Source organism: Solanum lycopersicum, chromosome 12 (assembly GCF_036512215.1).
Source record: "Solanum lycopersicum chromosome 12, SLM_r2.1".
Lineage (NCBI taxonomy): Eukaryota > Viridiplantae > Streptophyta > Magnoliopsida > Solanales > Solanaceae > Solanum > Solanum lycopersicum.
This window is the reverse complement of record NC_090811.1, coordinates 47,867,634-47,881,753: the sequence shown is the minus strand read 5'-3', so window position 1 is coordinate 47,881,753 and position 14,120 is coordinate 47,867,634. Positions and strand designations below refer to the sequence as shown.

Here is a 14,120-nt window from a genome sequence, read left to right as displayed (position 1 = left end):
AGTCTATGACATGCATGAAGCATGATAGAATAATCAATTCTAAGTAAAATAATCCTTAAAACAGGGGGAGAATCAAAGAATCAAAATGATCATAATAAGGATACAATGTGCTCTTGGAGAACCTATGACATAACACATTATGAAACCTCATGAGAGGGGTAGCTACCTAAAAATAATGAAGTGATGAGATCTCAATACGTTTAGTCGTATTGTGAATCGATACAAAATGATATATCGTTGATACAATAGCGCGCAATATTGTAAAAGATTATGAGGATATGAATTCTACATCTATTAAAGCATGATTGTGTAAAAATAATTATCAAGTGAAAAGTGAAATGATGCATCTTGATAAGCGTAAAGTTTATTTGACTTGCAATATAGACACTAGAAGATGTCATACATCTAATATTAAATGTTGTTACTTGACAAAATTCATATGAAAATATCGAATGGGTTCAAAATCTAAAGCATATACAAGTTTTTGAAAAACTTGTTTACCATCCTCATAAGGATTAAATAGATTCAAAATGCATAGAGCATATACAAGTATTATTATGCAAGTTGATGACTAGATTTGAAACTCTTGGCAATAGATAATTTGCTTATAGAAGTCAAAGTAAGGAACTTGCAGAAATTTTTGATCCTGAAAGAAAGATTCATAAAAGGAGATAGAAGAAAGCATATTTCGTCAAGGTATTTCTACACTCATAAACTCCCAAGAATGGTAATATAAACATGCAAAAGGTATGTTCAAGTAACATTATTGTTGATTTATTCACCAAGTCTCTATCAACTACAACTTTCAACAAGATGATGCACAAGCTTGGAAAACGAAGATTCTAGTCTCTGAATTGATGTTGTCATTGGGGGAGTTAATACGTGATGTACTCTTTTTTCCTCACAAGGTTTTGTCCCACTGAGTTTTCCTTGTAAGGTTTTTAATGAGGCATCCATAATGTTTATTATTAGATATGTGTACTCTTTTTCCTTCACTAGATTTTTTTCCTACTTGGTTTTATCTAGTAAGGTTTTAACGAGACACATAATCTACCGATATTTAATGGGGAGTGTTATAAACAATTTGTATTATAGTGAATGTCTAATTATATGGAGTCCTTGTAGGATATGATTAGGAATCCTACTTGGGGACCAAGTAAGGTTTTCCCTATAAATAAAGGATTTTCCTTCATTGTAAATAAGATTTGAGGAAGATCTATGAATCCTGAATATACTTCAACAGAAACAAGAAGTCTTTTCTATTCTCTCTACTTTCTTCTTCTTCTAAATTTATATAGTTTTATAACAAAATTGACGTAAAAAGTATTATAGATCACAATAATTTATAATTTTATCCGAAAAATCTATCAGTGTCGCATAACTTTGGACATAACATATATAATTTGAAATTATGTTAAAACGGTATTATAAATTATAATAATTAATAATTTAATATATTTAAAAGAAACAAAAGTTAATTTTTGAAATCCTATATATACCAATAAATTAAAATAAAGAAAATGGTATATGCTATTGTTTTAAAACTATGTAAAAAAATACTATAAATTACAATAATTAACAACTTATAATATTTTTAAAATCATATAATATTTTTGATAAGTTATTTGGTTTCATGATACTATACAAGTTTAGATACAAGAACTAGTCTAGTATGATTAATAGAAGCCAATGTTTTGAAAACTCTTAGTCTTTCATAACATGAAATAATTAACGGAAAAGGGTCAACGTTGCTTTTGAATTATATGAAATAAACTACATATACCCTTCCTTACATTTTGGGATAAAAAATGTCCCTGTTGTTATCATAAGAGACCACATATACCCGCAAGAGTTAACACCCCATATTTTTATTGACTTGGCAAGCTACTTGGGACTAATCCTTCCACCTAAGCATGACAAACTAGGATTCACTACAAAAAAACTAGACCTTTAACTGCAACAATAGTCGCCACAAAAGCCTAAAATCGTCACTAAAAGTTTTTAACATTAAATTCTAATTTTGTGTTTTTTCTTCATTGTTTTATAAAAACAAAAATGATATCGATTAAATAGGAGTTTGAAGACATTGTATGTTTTATTTTTATGTTATATGTAAATGTATAAAATGTACAATGATGCATTATATAGTAGGAGATGTGAATCAAATTTTCATGATTTTTCGTGATAATATTGGGTGTTTCTAATATTGATATTGCAAGTTATTCATTTTAGAAAATTAGGTTGCAATGAAAATTAACTATCATATTTTATTTTTGAAAAAATAGGTTTTACTAGCAAATGGTTATTGGAGTCTTAGCCGTCATTAAAAATCACTCATAACCTTACATGACAATATTTTGGAATTTGTAGCAACTTTCTCGCCACTAAAGGTCAAGTTCTTTTGTAGTGAATCTTAATTGACAAAGCTTAGGTAAAGAGATTAGTCCTATGTGGCATGCCACATCACTAGAAAATTGGGGTGTTAACTCTTGAGGGTATTTGTGGTCTCCTATGATAACGACGGGGGTATTTTTGATCCCAAAATATCATGGAAGGTATAAGTGATCTATTTCGCATAGTTTAGGAGCAATTTTGACTCTTTTCGGTATAATTAGTTAGTATCTCATTATCCATTTAAATTATTTACATTTTTTATGTTTAATATTTAAATTATCAGCTATTGATAGTATCCCCTAAAATTTTAGTAATACCAGATGCATGAGCTCGTGTTAGTACAGGCTTAATGTATGTAATTTTTTTTAGTTTATATGACATGGATCGAATTTAAAGAGTCAGCCAAGTTTTTTATATATTTTTTCAATATTTTAATTCTTATTATTGTGATATATCACTACACCATTTTCGGCCTACAGCAACACCACGTAAGTGTAGCCTAAACTAGCAAAAAGTGTGGCCTTTGATAAAAGGCTACACTTTCGGACATTCATCAACACTTTTTAGGGGCTGCCCAAAAGAAGCGTAACCTTTGACATTAGGCAACACTCTTTAAATGTTGCCATATTTGGCTACACTTATAAAGCGTAGCCAAATAGGTATAAGGGCACGCTTTAAAGACGTGCATTAGCAACACCTATTTTTTTTGTTAGACTACACTTAAAAGCGTTGCCTTTTCAGATTTATTGGCCACACTTAAAAAGTGTTGCCTTTTATTGGTCATCTATTGCAACACTTTCAAAGTGTAACTTTTTATCTACCTAGAGCAACACTTACAAAGTGTAACTTCAACATTTATAAGCCTACAAGTAGCACAAATATATATAATATATTTACATACATACAAATGACCTAAAACACAAAATGAACTAATTAATCATTAAATTGAAGCTATATATTTCAAATAAACTTCGAGAAATATTTTATGTACAACCAAAAGATAGTATGTGTTGTGTACATACCCATACTTATACATCAATATTCTAAATCTGTACACAATAAATCAAATATGTATTTAAACTTTTACAATAGTTCAAAAACTCTTCATCATCCACTTCAAATTTGATCACCTCCATTACCCTACACAAATAAGATATTGGCAGTTATATAGAAGAGGTAAGAAGTTCAGATTGCAACAATATAGAGAGGCAAGAAATGCAGCAGTTACAGAAAATTAGATTGCATCTTTTGATGTTCAAAGTAGATGCCTACTTGTCTTTAGATGTTCAAAGTAGATGATCTTCCCTTAGGTATCTAGAATTCCAAATGAGTTCAACAACAATGAATAATTGCATTACGGTTCAAACTTCATAAGAAACAATATAAAATATTTGGTGTTATACAATAACCATGATGCACGCAAACTAACACAAACACTAAAGAAAAAAGGAATTAATGAGGAGACACAAACAATTAGATTCTCCTAATAATTATTTGTTTATTTGTTTGTATTTATGGAAGCATGCCTTCTACTAGGATGTCAAAATTTATGGTTATAACATGGATATTCGATATAATAAGAAAGAAAATAGAGAGACAAGTCCAGATTGTAGATTACAGCAGCAACAAAAATTAAAGAAAATTAGATTAGTTTCCTTGTGTAGTTAATATGTTCCACACGATCAAACAAGGAAACTAAATCTGACATAGCAAAACTACACTTCAACCATACCAAACAAGCAAGATGAATAGTGGTCAAGAGAAACAAAATCTTAGCTCAATTCAAACCAAAGCCACTAATAATAAATTACCAATGATGACGAAATAGCAAAAACAATATATAAGTCAATAAGCAAGATCAAAGATCTGTTATACATACCCTGTGCAAATACGTTTCTGAGTTCTTAGGAAAATCAGAATTGATAACAATGTTAACTGCTTGAATATCAATTCCTCTAGTAAATAAATCTGTTCCATCAAGAAAGAACACAAAATTAAGAAATTTAACAATTAATCAATTTGAAATTTAAGCTGTAACGGAAAGCGTGACGGACCGTCGTAGCCATGACGGTCCGTCCTGCATGTTCGTCATGAAGATCAGAGAAGTAGCAGAAGAAACTTGCAAGTATGGTACGACGGAGTCCACGGCGGCCCGTCATGACCACGACGGATGACTACGACGGCCCGTCATGACCACGGCCCGTCATGATCACGACGGCCTCTCATGACTACGACGGCCCGTCGCGAGGTCCACAACGACTCGTCGTGACCACGACGTCCCATCGCGAGGTCCGTCGACCTAGCCGCGTTTTGACAGATTTCCAGCAAATAGAGTTACTATCTACACTTATGGCCAAAACGACTGAATTAGCTGAAGTACAAGTTTATGAATCAAAAACGTTATCACATATGACAAAAGTTTTAGTAGTTTATGTACAATTTTTCCAAAGCACTAACAATTGTAGACCCAAAAGTACTACAAAGAAAGCACAATGAACAACCTCTACGCATGCCTATAGATGCAGAACTAGTAAATCACCAATCTATTGTCCATTAGCACTAAACCAAACCACTAAAAAACAAACATACACGGAAAAACCAGTTAGTACGAAATTGCCTTCATCATGCGCCTAAAAACATTTTTCCATATCACTAACCTACTGTAGGTCACCAAACAAGCACAATGTAGCATGATCAAAGCTGAACAATGCAACAAAAAACATACAAAACAAACCTGTGCTGCTTTATTTTCAGAATCGCGAGATCCGAGACACGCGGACTGAAAAAATTTACTCCGAGTAGATCGAGATCTCCGAACGACCACCGATGACGAAGATGAAGCCACCGAAGATGACGGGTTCTTCAGCTGAAAATGGAAGCTTCAGCTGAAGTTTTAGGAAATGTGGCCTTTTTTTATTTCTTTAATGTTTTATTCTTTTTAATTTTTCTTTAATGTTTTATTGTTTTGGACAAATAAAAATGGGAGGGAGATGAAATTTTAATGTTAAAATGTTGGAGGGAATATAAAATTTTGGTGAAAACACTAAGGCCACATTTTTAATGTGTTGTATTTTCAATTATAAAAATAACACACTTTAAAAGTGTGACCATTCATGTAAATAGTTGTTGCCAACTATAACAACACTTATAAAGTGTAGTTTATCCCATTAAAGAGTACACTTTAGAAGTGTTGCTAAAATTAATGTAGCTAAAAGTCAAAATCATTGGCTACACTTTAAAAGTGTTCCCAAAAGTATTTTAGGTAACACTTTATAAGCGTTGTCAAGATTTAGTGTTGCCGTAGACCTAAAATAGTGTAGTGTATGAAACTTGTTACGTCATTTGTTAAAAAATGTATAGTACTCTTTTTTGTCCCAATTATATGATGAGTGAAATTTGAAGAGTCAATCAAATTTTTATATATATTTTTAAATATTTTAAGTTTTTAATTTTATATTTATAGTATTTTTTACGCACATTTTTAAATAATTTGGGGTATCAATCAAATGCATTATTTAGGGTTTTAGGTCATAATTTGGTGATTAATGATTATCAAGAAATTTAAGGTTGAATCTTGAAGAAAGCCTTCAAGGCTATAAATAAAGGTTTTCAATTCGATTATAGTTAATGTTGACTTGTTGATCCGCTTATGGTAAAAGTGTTCACTTGATCTATAGTTTTATATTAAATTGTTGATCCACTTATGATGGAGGCACTTACTTAAACTATGAATTGTGATGTTGATTCTTGTTCCTCTTCCCTACAAACCTAATCATGAACAAGTACGCCATGATATGATATGAACATGAATGTTATGCAATGATATGAACGTGTTTGTTGTGAGATGATTATGGGTGTGTTGACATTTTGACTTTGAAAGTAATTCTCATGAACACAATGTGACTATGATATGAAATGTATAATCTCACATGATGTTGGTTCTATGATGAAAGCTCGTTCTTATAAAAGAAAGGAGGTTTGGGTTTTAGATCATTGCATGATGTAGCAGATGCCCTATTCGCTAGATTATGGTGGGTATTTTGAACCTCCACAAAGTCATTGTGGAGTGAATTCCTATGAAATAAATACCGTAAGAAATATCACAGCACAAGGAAACGGTGCTTCTCATGTTTAGAGAAAGATGATCACCATCAGCGAAGAGGTGGAGCATAATATATGGTGATAATTAAAATCGGGTGAGGTTATATTCTGGTATGATAATTGGACAAAACAAAGGGCTTTGTACTAAAGAGGAGATAGAAGTGAGAAATTTTATCGTAGGTGATCATTGGAATAGAACTAAATTATCTTAATATCTCTCTCAGGAAATGACAGAATACATAGTCAGTAGCATTTCTCCAATGCTAATATCAGAAAAACAAGTTAAACCTTGGTGGAAGGATAGTCCGAGTGGTTTGTTTTCAGTTAAATTAGCCTGGGACTTGATTCGAAAAAGAAAGTCAGGGATGAGAAGTTTGATCAAATATGGATGAAGGGGGTCATTCAAAATGAATATTTTCCTATTGAGGGGTTGGAAGGGAAGGATTGCCACAGATGACAACTTGAAAATGATGAGAATCAATATTGTATCCAAATGTTGGAGTTGTGAGACACAACAGATGGAAACAATGTCACATTTATTTCTAACAGTTTCCATAGCCGAAAAGCTATGGAAGTACTTTGCTTCATGTGCAAGGAACCCTGCACATAGTAGAATGAATCTGATGCAAACCATTAATAGTTGGTGGTATGCTGCAACTTCTAATAAACTCCAGTATAGGTTTGAGAGCCATGCCAACTCTTACTATTTGGAGCCTGTGGAAAAGAAGAAACCACATAAGGCATGGGGGACAAACTAAATTTGAAGGACTTGTGCAGGAAGTGAAAAAAGTAGTCCGTTGTTGGTAATGATAAAAAATCCAGGCCTCAAAGTAATAGGGAAGACATGGGCAGATATGGTTAAAATACTAGGACATCACAAACCTAGAATCTATCATCAAATTGTACAGTGAAATACAACACAGATGGGGCAAGTAAAGGAAATCCAGGAGAAAGTGCCTATGATTTTTGCTTTAGAGACAGTAATGGGGATCCGATTCATGCTCAAGCTAAAGGAATTGGTGTAGTCACGAACGTATAGGCAGAGGCTAAGGTAATACAAGCAACATTGCATTTTAGCACAAGACAAGGGTGGCAACGAATTCAAATTGAAACAATGAAGAATGTCATACAAAGGAGTTGGAGAATACCATGGGAGATAGTGAAAACAGTAGAAGACATTAGGAAAGAGATGATAGCATCAACCACATTTTCAGAGAAGGAAATCAAACGGCAGATTATCTAGCAAATCTAGCTATTAATCAAGCAGGTTTTCAAGAATTCAAAATTTTCAAAGAGTTGCCAATAGTAGGTAGATGTATCACAAATAACGATAAAGCACAGATTCTAAACATTAGGATTAAAACTAAGGATATTAGAGTATAATCAGTCGGGGAAAGGGTGTAGTAGACAAATATCCAAAAGAGTATGTTCTCAAGTAAGAACCATTACAACCACGATAATAAATTGTTTTGCTAGATATAAAAGAAAAGAGAAGGGAGCAGTAGAAAGGAGAAGAACAAACCAGTGTTGATATTCGGCGACTTCCATGAACTCCGGAATCAGGTTGACAACACATTACCTCCTGCTCAAACCAAAAGGAAGGCTATACGGCAAGTTTAATTTTGAGTAGTAGCAGATAAAAAAGAAAGAAGGAGAATCTGATATCTTTCAATGGAAATTGTTCATGTGCTGCAACAAGGGAGAGAAAGAGGCATAAGATGGAAACAAACTCAAAGAAAGATATTCCGGCGAGAATCAGACAAAAGCATTTCGGAAAAAAGAGGCAGAACGTGTTAGGAACTTACTTTCCTATTTATGTTTAATGGTTTTAGTTGTTAATGGGCTGGATTTAAATCCTTACATTTATGTTTGGATTTCTTGTTTTGGGTCGTTGTGGTTATTTAGGATTACTTAATATTTTTAAATAAAATGGTCTGGCAGGCCACAAATATTTTACTAAAAAAAAAGTTAAATGCATTATTTTTTTTTTTGGAAACTTATATAAATATACTATAATTAAAAAAATATTTACCACTTATAGTAATAACATTTTTTTTACTTGACCACTTTTAATTCATTTATAATACAAGTTTAATACATATTACAAAGATAAATTTATTATTCAAATATAATACAAGTTTTAATGATGGATAATACATTTATCACACATTTTAATACACTTATGATACAATGTAACAATTTTTTATCAAATAAACATAATATATTTAAAAAACAATTATAATTCAAATATATTGCATGCATAATTCACTTTTAATAAATACTTCATCCGTCCAGAAATAATTGTCAGGTTTAGATGATACTGTTAAAGAATGACAAAAGTCCCAAATCGGTGGTTAATGAGATGTGTGAACTCCTTATAAGGCTTGGGCAATCCTCCTCCCTTTGAGCTAGCTTTTGGGGTGTGAGTTAGGCCTAAGACCTAATTTCACATGGTATCAGAGCAGGGCCCGTCTCACCCGATGTTGGGGTCCCCAAAATAAAAATTATTCACGCACTAGATTCTAAGCACTGGGCGTGAGGTGGGATGTTAAAGAATGAAAAAAGTCTCACATCAGTGGTTAATGAGATGAGTGAACTCCTTATAAGGCTTGGACAATCCTCCTTCATTTGAGCTAGCTTTTGAGGTGTGAGTTAGACCTAAGACCTAATTTCACAGATACACATCCCTCAAAAAAAATTTATAACCCTACAATCAATTATTGTCAATTAATTAGGGTGTAGCACCCACTTTCTCTTCATTAATTAACTTTTTAATTGAATAAAGATTAAGGAAAGCCAAAGGTCCACCCAGACTCTACATTACTCCATGAAAATTTTTACCTCTTCTTTGTGGATGAAATTTTTTATTTTTCAAATTTAGAATATGAAAACTTGAAATTTTCCACCAAATTTAACATTATAAAAGAGTACATGATATTTGAAAATATAAATATCAAATAAAGTTATCAAATTTCATTTTTTCAAATAGTTTTAAATATGTCTATTGAATCTGGTAATGATTATGGTGTTAGAAAACAATTGCCTGATCTCAATATTGCGATAGATTCGATTCATAATTTGAATAATTTTCCAACGAATGTAACTGTTTGAAACATTTTCAACGAATAAATTTTTTTTTTGAATTTCAATATTGAGCTGAATATCAAAAATAATACAACCACAACAGTGGAAGAAGAAATGGACGTCGTACATGAAGGATCAAATACTGGTACTGTCAATGAGCTTATAAAATTAAGCTTATTGTATGCTTAAAATCTTTACTTTAAATTCAGATAAGCTCATTTATCACTTCACTTTGCGTGTGATATTTGTCTTATACAAATATTAATTTTTGCTTAGTCTTGTCTATTTAATGGAGTATTGACTACTAAAATAGTGTTAAACTAAGAGAATACACTAGTGCTTTTAATGTAGAATTTGTAAGCTACTATTGGTTTTGTTTTTAATAAAAGAACCTTTACTTTAAATCTTCACTGTTGTGTGCTGATTGTTTTCTTTATAAATGGATACAGTGAAGGCATGGGTGATGGAAATGAAAATGAAACAACATATGGAGCATCAAGAGGATCAAAAAATTTGACTAATCGTGAAGGTCGAGCGATTTATGAAATGCTACTTAAAAAAGTGAAGATGGAAAATTGAAAAAAGGATCACTGGAAAAGTGGCTTCACATTTTTCAGTTTCATGGAGAACTGTATAGCGTATTTGGAAACTATCTGAATGTCGCTTACATTCCAACGTAGCTCATAGAATGACTAAAAATTCTGGTCGAAAGAGAATTGAGTTGGATCATACTCGTTTTCGTGAAGTTCCTTTACAAAGATGAATGACTATTCGATCGCTAGCTTGTGCATTGTGTATGAAGAAGTCCACTTTGCATAGCCGTTTAAACAATGGAGGTATACGAAAACATTCGAATGCAATCAAACCACATTTAACTGAAGAAAATAAAGTATCTCGACTACAATTTTGTATATCGATGATTGGTCCTGCTAGCATACCACATGATCCACTTTTCATGGATATGCATAATGAAGAAACCTTACCCCAGAACACGAACCAGGTTCGTGTAAGTTGCTTTTAAGTAAAGACAGAATAGAAACACAAGCACTTATTGAATTAAAAACCTTCCTCACTCAAGGAAGGAAAAACATCGTTTTATTAATTCAACTATAAGATTTTGTGATTACAACTCAATAATCAAAAGTCTTATCTCTACTACTCCCTCGATTGAGTCCAATCGATCTCTCCAAAAGGCCAAACCCACCTTTTGTTACAACTCTTACTAACACTCAACCCTACAAAGAGCCAAACCCGCCTTTTGTACAATAAACTGTAAACTACAATTAAGAACAAAAACAAGACAAATAGTTCTTCACAATAAAACCTTCTAACTCAAGAACGTTTTGTCCGTGGCAATCCTATCAATCTTGAAGACCTCAGTTTGATGATTAATTCTCTCTTGTTCTCTGCGTGAAGTCGTGGATATTTTCTCTGCCTCGTGTGCTTCTTATTGAGTTTTTGCCTTGTACAGTCCCTACTAATAAGGCAAGAAAGTTATGTTTAAACAAGGATTCTTTTTTAAATTAGAATCCTTATTATACACAACTTCCTTCCTTAATAATATATTTAAGGTTTTCCTTATTTGTATTGACTTGTACCTTTAATATATTATTTTGACTTTGACAAATAACTCTATTTTACTTGATCTTGGACTTCTTTCGCCGCGTACATTTTCTACTGTTCTTTGCGCTTTATGTCTATCATCAAAACGAATTAACGATTCTATCACATTCTATCATATTCCCCCTTTTTGATGAAGACAAACATGTAACGTGTGATGCATGCGCAAATAACTCTTCCCCCTTTTGACGAATCAAAAAGACATAAGCAGCGGCTAATCAACACTAATCAATATCCATAGCAACAAAATACGCCCAGCCAGGTGAGCAATGTAAATTGTTCTGGCAACAAAACAAGGAACAACAATGCAGAGTGAAACCAGCTAAGAGAACCAGGTTCAGAAAACATGCTTTATCACTGTGGAGGCTGACCAGGCTTAGTTGAAGCTGAAGCCAGCATATCCAAAACTCTATCAATTCTGGCATTGTTAGCAACTTGCTGCTGCACCAACTGATCCTTCAACCTGTGTATTTCAGCATTTGAGGAATCGAGCTCAGCACGTAGCTTCTGATTGTCTGATTCAAGAGAGGCGTTCTTCTCTTCAGCTACTTTAAGATCCCTAAGTAACTGAGCAACAAGACCAGATGTACGTGGAGACGCAGTTGCAACCTGCTCTGACTCCATAGGAATGCCACAATCAGCAAGGATAGTTTGAGTGAACATGTCTGCACGAGTTAAGATCCTGCCTTCACCCAGTGGTACTTCAAAAGCATCAAACACCCTAGTCAATAGGTTGCCAAAAGCTAACTGATGGGAGCCTAACTGAGGATCCACAATTCTAGCAAGATGTTTAATAATCAATGTAGGCCAATCAATGCGCTCTTGGCACTCAACTGCACTCATAAGTCCCATGGATCGTATGGAGGCAATGTGACGTTGGTGACCTCGAGGCAGTATCACCTTATGAACTATCTCAAAAAGAAGCTTATGCAAAGATCGCATTATTCCCTTTAAAACAGTTTGAGCCCTGAAATTGACTCTACCTTGCGAGAATCGAGCTGGCAGACTTGAATACTCATCAAAACTCCAATTGTACTCATTTATACCTACAGATGGTATATGCAATATTCCCCCAAGCTTGGTTGCATTAAACACAATATCAACACCCTTTACACTAGACGACACCACATCTCCTTCTAAGATTACCAAGTTCGTATAGAAATCGACCACTTCCTTTTCATAAATCAAACTAGGTTCTAGAAATAACTCCTCCCACCCTTGAAACCTTAGGAGTTCACAGACCTGCTTCACTAAATCCATTGACAGTATATCAGGATGAAAGGTTCTACCCCTAAGCACTGATTTGGTTTGGAAGTACTTTTTCCTTCCCACTTTTAGAAATTTATCTGCATTTCTTTTCGCAGATTTTGTTTTGGATTGAGGGGTTGCAGAATGTTTTCCCTCAGACATGGCATCAGTATCAGAAGCAAGATCCATTGGGGAGACTGATGAGGGGACAGGAGACTTACCCAAACGTCGACGCTTCACCCCAGATGTTGTATCAGCAGCCGGCTTGACCGCATGCGCACTCCTTGTTACTGGCCTGTGTGGACGAGCCTGTTTGACGGCAATATGCTTTCTTGGCCGCCGTGGTTTTGTAGGGTGAAGGGAACTCAAAAGAATATCATCATGGGTTTGAGAGGGTTGTGGGTTTTGAGGAGTGGTTTGGTGAGATGGTGAAGAAGGGGGGATGGTTGGGACAGTGGTTGTGGGAGATGTTGGGTTTGGTGAAAGTAGGGTTTCGTGGACCGGTGATGCTGGGGTTTCTTGAACTGGTGATGGCGGAGATTCGATGATGGGTGGTGATGGGGAGTCAGTAACGACAGGTGAAGATGCTACTTTAACTGGTGATGATGAGGGGGTTACTTGTGGTGGTGGAAATGTAGCTTTTGGTGGTGGAGATGGAGTTTTTTGTGGTGGTGATGGAACTTTTGGTGGTGGTGATGGAGTTTGTGGTGGTGGTGATGAGGTTTTTGGTGGTGGTGATGAAGATGTGGTTGGGAGTTGGGTTTCGTCCCCAAGATCGGGCACACCATCAACAACTTGGTTTTCTTCCCCCTGAAAAGATGCACTATCAGACGAGCTGTCGTCATCGGAGTAAGCAACAAGTGGATTAGTCATGGTTATGGAAGGGATTGTGGTTTCTTGGTTTTCTGAAGAATGAAGATGAGAGAAGGGTGGTTACTAGTTTAGAGAGAGTGCTTTATTGGGAGTGGGTTTAGTGTGGTAATCAAGAGATTGGAGTAATGATGGGGGATTGACATCGAGGGGACGTGCACTATGACGGTTGCACCTGCTTGTCAGGGGGCATGGGAGAGAGAAGATGAAATTGATTTCCCCCCCCCTTTTTTTTGTTTTTTTTTTTGATTTTGACAAATTTTTTTAAAAAATATAATTTTTTTTTGTTTTTTTTTTGTGAGAAAAATTTAACAATTTTTTTTTAAATAAAGATTGTGTGGAACCATCTTGACTGAACCTGGTTTATACCTCACTAGAACTTGGTTGGGCATGGTTCATTCCAAGAAGATGAGCCCTAACTCAAGTCTATTTTTCTGAAATAACTCTCTTCCTGGTGCCTTGGTGAAGATGTCCGCAACTTGATTCTCAGTTTTGCAGAACTCCATAATTATGTTTCCTTTTTCAACATTATCACGAAGAAAGTGATGTCTAACATCTATGTGTTTGGTGCGCTTGTGTTGAACTGGGTTTTTGGCCATGTTTATAGCACTTGTGTTATCACATAGAATAGGAATACAACCTGTTTCTATACCAAAGTCTTTAAGCTGCTGTTTTATCCAAAGAAGTTGGGCACAACAAGAAGCAGCTGCAACATACTCAGCCTCTGCAGTAGATAGAGCCACTGAATTTTGTTTTCTTGTTGCCCAGGATATCAAACATGGTCCTAAGAAGTGTGCCATCCC

General features: G+C 34.4%; 1 long non-coding RNA gene across 1 annotated transcript; it reads right to left on the bottom strand.

Moving 5' to 3' along the window:
- Window positions 1-3,331: 3,331 nt before the first annotated feature.
- Window positions 3,332-8,278, bottom strand: LOC104644979 (uncharacterized). Its single transcript, XR_738840.4, has 3 exons — window positions 8,018-8,278; window positions 4,274-4,362; window positions 3,332-3,534 (listed from the first exon to the last, which is right to left on the bottom strand). It is a non-coding gene; the product is annotated as an uncharacterized lncRNA (long non-coding RNA).
- Between the last annotated feature and the right edge of the window lie 5,842 nt (window positions 8,279-14,120).